We start from the raw sequence: 5148 nt of genomic DNA on the forward strand, positions 1-5148 counted from the left end.
TGTGAGGGCAAAGTTGGTGAAGCACTTGGCTTGTGAGCGGGCTTCTTTGCCATTGATTTTCTAGGCCTGACAGAGGCCTCAGTGGCAGCAGCAGTAGCAGAGTCTTCATTGAATTTCCTCACTGCTTCTTTGGCTTGTCTTGCCAACTTGGCTTGGCGTTTCGCCCATTCTTCAGGGAAATCCTCACCACGCTTGATGCTGGTGGGGTCAGCTTCTTGGCCAGGTGCCAATGGAGCTCTTGGGCATGGAGAATTTAGAGTGAATTTCTTCATATACTTTGGAGTTACATATCTGTACTCCCTCCATTCTCTTGCCCATCTCCTTTCAATCCTCTGTATGCGCACCTTGCGCTGATTTTTGTTCTCCTTTCCAAACTTAGCCTCATCAGGTGTGCAATAGTCAGCATAGATGTCCTCAGGTATTTCAAATGCAGTCATGACCTCAGGCCTCTTTCCTCCTTTCTGTGGTTTCTTACCGTCTGCCATATTCTTCAGTTGAGGGATTTGAACAATCGAATTCTCTGAAGAAGTATGCAAATTTTCTTCGAGGAACGCTGCAAATGAGTTAAGTTGATGAGAACCTAGTGATTCAGCAGCGGACATGAGTACCTGTGAACAGAGTATAGTTGCGAGGAATTTGAAGAGGTCATATGCGTTCTCAGAAGGTTTTCAAAAAGAACAAGTTTGAGGAATTTGACCAGATGAGTCTTGAAGAATTTCACTAAGCGTTCTTTGTCTTAGGTTCCAGAGTTGTATAGATTGAGGATCCACACAATTGAGGAATCTTGAAGATAAATGATGCTTAGAGAAACGAATCAAGAGCAGATGACTAGTGAGGTGTTTTGTGTGTGAGGATTTGAAGAATAAAACACCTTTGAAAATTTGAATCAAAGAGGACAGTAAAAGTAACTTTTAATTACCCTGATGAAGAACATGATGAACTGGGAAGTGTAGATTTGAAGCTCATCAGTTCAGATCTTCCACGCCCTAACTTGGCGGAGGAAGACAGCTACGGCGGCGGCGGAGTGAAGATTTCCGCGGCCGGCATGAGTACGACGGCGACGAGGTCGAGGCAGTGAAGCTCTTCCTCACCGGCGATGATGGAGTAGCGGCGGCGCTCGGGTTTGAGAAGCTCGAGTGAGAGAGAGAGAGCGGTCGAGCGGAGTAAAGGAAGTGAGGAAGGGGTGAGGGGGTATTTATAGTCGCAGTGAAAAACCGTTCGCCCAAAGATTTAGGACGAACGTGCCCCTGACCCTTCTCATTCGCTTGACATGTGTCACCCACGTACTGAAAGGTGGAGATCGTGTTAGATCGTGGGTGAATAGATAAGTCTATCATGGGATACGGGACGGTTTGAGCGGCAAAACCGAAAATTTGGATAAGATTAGTTTTAAAGTTCCGTTCGCAATTTCTTCAGCTGACAAGGACACAGTGAAGATTTTGAACGAGTTTCAAATAGAACGCACATGAAGAATTTGTGAATAGATTGGGTTGAGTATAGCATAGAGGGGGAAGGGTCCGATCACATTCACTTAGCAGAAAATGCAACTTGAAGAAATAGCCATAAGTGAATGTTGTAGAGGACATAAACCCATATATATATAGCCAATGAATAAAAACGACGGAAACAGTGAAGATTTTGCAAAGTTGAAGAATTTGAAAAACTGAGGAAAAACTCAAATTGAAGATTTTCAACTTTGGTGGTGGCGTGACCCACCATATAAGAATGATGATTTCAGACACCGCGTACAATTGTCGTAGGGTTTTGAGAATCAAATTCTTCATTAATTTCTTCACACTTAGAGTGTTATTCTTCATTGATTGAAGAAAAACGTTTCTTCATGTGTTGCACATCTAAGTCATCAATTTTGCATAAGTGTTAGGATGAGTGTCCTTTTTCAAAGAACATTCGAAGACTCTAAGATATTTAGCTCACACCACAACCTGCTAAATCTCTTCTCATCCAAGGGCTTTGTGAAGATATCGGCTAGCTGATCTTCAGTCTTCACATGATCAATAAAGATGTCGCCCTTCAACACATGATCGTGAAGAAAATGATGATGAATCTGAATGTGCTTTGTCTTCGAGTGTTGAACTGGGTTGTGAGCAATCTTGATGGCAATCTCATTGTCATAGTAGAGAGGCACATTCTTCACGTTGATGCCGTAGTCCTTGAGAGTTTGCTTCATCCACAGCAATTGAGCACAGCAAGAACCAGCAGCAAGGTACTCAGCTTCCGCAGTAGACAGTGATACGCGGTTCTGTTTCTTCTAGGACCAACAGAGCAAAGATCGTCCGAGGAAATGAAGAGTACCAGATGTTGACTTGTGGTCCACACGATCACCAGCATAGTCAGAGTCAGAATATCCAATGAGATCAAAAGTAGAGCCCTTGGGGTACCATAGTCCTAGTGTTGGTGTGTGAGCTAGATATTGAAGAATATGCTTCACAGCTTATCGTGTGATTCCTTCGGTGTAGCTTGAAATCGGGCACACATGCAAACACTAAGCATTATATCTGGCCTAGATGCACATAAGTACAATAAAGAACCAATCATGGAGCGGTATACCTTGTGATCAAAGTCAATACCATTTTCATCAGTGCATAGATGGCCATTTGTGGGCATAGGAATTTTGACTCCTTTGCAATCTTGCATGCCGAATTTTCTCAGAACATCCTTGAGGTATTTCTCCTGAGATATGAATATGCCATTGTGCTGTTGACGAATTTGAAGACCTAAGAAGAATTTCAACTCTCCCATCATAGACATTTGATATTCTTCACTCATCATATAGGCAAATTCATCACTATAACGTTGGTCAGTACAGCCAAAGATAATATCATCAACGTATATTTGGCACACAAACAGTTCACCATCACAAGATTTAGTAAAGAGAGTAGGGTCGAGTGAACCGGGTGTGAAGCCATTCTTCATGAAGAATTCCTTCAAAGTATCATACCACGCCCGAGGGGCCTGCTTGAGGCCATAGAGGACCTTGTTGAGTCTGAAGACTTTGTCAGGATTCTTTGGATCTTCAAAACCTGGGGGTTGAGCAACATATACTTCTTCCTCAAGCTTACCATTGAGGAATGCACTTTTCACATCCATTTGATATAAAGTGATATTATGATGGTTAGCATAAGCAAGTAATATGCGAATAGCCTCAAGTCTAGCAATAGGTGCAAAAGTTTCATCGAAATCAATTCCTTCAACCTGTGTGTAGCCTTGAGCTACAAGTCATGCCTTATTGCTCACCACAAGGCCATTTTCATCTTGCTTGTTGCGGTAGTTCCACTTTGTGCCAATGATATTATGCTTGCGAGGATCTGGACGTTTGATTAGTTCCCAGACATTGTTGAGCTCGAACTGATGTAATTCTTCTTGCATGGCCTGAATCCACTCAGGCTCTAGAAATGCTTCATCTACCTTTGTGGGCTCTGTGATGGAGACAAAAGCATAGTGCCCACAAAAGTTAGATAAATGTGAAGCTTTTGAGCGGGTGAGAGGACCTGGTGCTTCAATGTCATCGATGATCTTTTCAACTTGCACTTCTTTTGCAACGCGAGGATGACCTGGTTGTCGTCGAGGAATTTGATCCGCATTTTCTTCAGCACCATTTTCTTCAGCATTTTCCTCAGGTGCATTAGCTCGACGATCTTCACATTCTGGAATGAATTCTTCAATAGATTCTTCGGTAGGAATGACATCCTCAGTAGCCTTGAACTTGATAGAATCCTCAGGTGTTGGTTCATCTACCACAGAAGGTAGGTGCTCTCTTTGCGAGCCATTAGTTTCATCGAACCGCACATCTACAGTTTCAACAACCTTGTGAAGAGCGTTGTTGAAGACTCTGTAGGTGTGCGAGTCCTTTCCGTAACCAAGCATAAAACCTTCATGTGCTTTCGGTGCGAATTTAGCATTGTGATGAGGATCCCTAATCCAACATTTAGCACCGAAGACTTTGAAATAACTCACATTGGGTTTCTTGTCAGTGAGAAGTTCATAGGCAGTCTTCTTGAAGAATTTGTGAAGATATACTCTATTGATGATGTGGCACGCGGTATCAATTGCATCAATCCAAAAACGATGAGGCGTTTTGTATTCATCAAGCATAGTGCGAGCCATCTCAACAAGAGTTCTGTTCTTGCGCTCCACGACGCCATTTTGCTGAGGAGTATAAGGAGCAGATAACTCATGAGTAATACCAAGTTCATCAAGATAGTCATTAAGACCGGAATTCTTGAACTCAGTTCCATTGTCACTCCTGATGTGCTTGATCTTCACACCAAAGTTGGTTGAAGCTCTCGAGGAAAATCGTTTGAAGACTTCCTGCACTTCATGTTTGTAAGTGACAATGTGTACCCATGTGTAACGAGAGTAATCATCAACAATAACAAAGCCATATAGAGATGCATCATTAGTGACTGCTGAGTAATGATTAGGACCAAAGAGGTCCATGTGAAGCAATTCGAATGGACGAGTAGTGGTCATGATAGTCTTTGCTGGATGCTTGGCCTTGGTCATTTTTCTAGCTTCACAGGCACCACACAAGTGATCCTTGAGGAATTTGACATTCTCAATGCCAATGACATGCTTCTTCTTCGCAAGCGTGTGCAAATTCCTCATGCCTGCGTGACCAAGTCGTCGATGCCATGGCCAGCCTTCTGAAGCTTTTGCCAGTAAGCACACGGCTGGTTATGGTCCTGTAGAGAAATCAACAATATACAGATCTCCTCTCCTAAAGCCTTCGAAGACTTTGGAATGGTCAGCTTCCATGATCATAACACAACGATATCTTCCAAAGACAACAACCATATCGAGATCACAAAGCATTGAGACAGACATGAGGTTGTATCCTAAGGACTCGACAAGCATGACTTTGTCCATGTGTCGATCCTTTGAGATCGCAACCTTACCTAGACCCAATACCTGACTTTTGCCTTTGTCAGTGAAGATGATGTGCTTCAGATGTGACGGTGTTAAGGGAGCACCCATCAATAGGTTCTTGTCACCAGTCATGTGATTTGTACATCCACTATCGAGGACCCACTCGTTTGCTTTGGGCTGATCATCCTGCAGATGAATTAGTGCATCTTACGAACCCATATACTTCATCAGTGAAGAATATGACGTCAATTTCATCAGTTC

This window comes from Triticum aestivum, chromosome 3B (genome assembly GCF_018294505.1).
Source record: "Triticum aestivum cultivar Chinese Spring chromosome 3B, IWGSC CS RefSeq v2.1, whole genome shotgun sequence".
NCBI lineage: Eukaryota > Viridiplantae > Streptophyta > Magnoliopsida > Poales > Poaceae > Triticum > Triticum aestivum.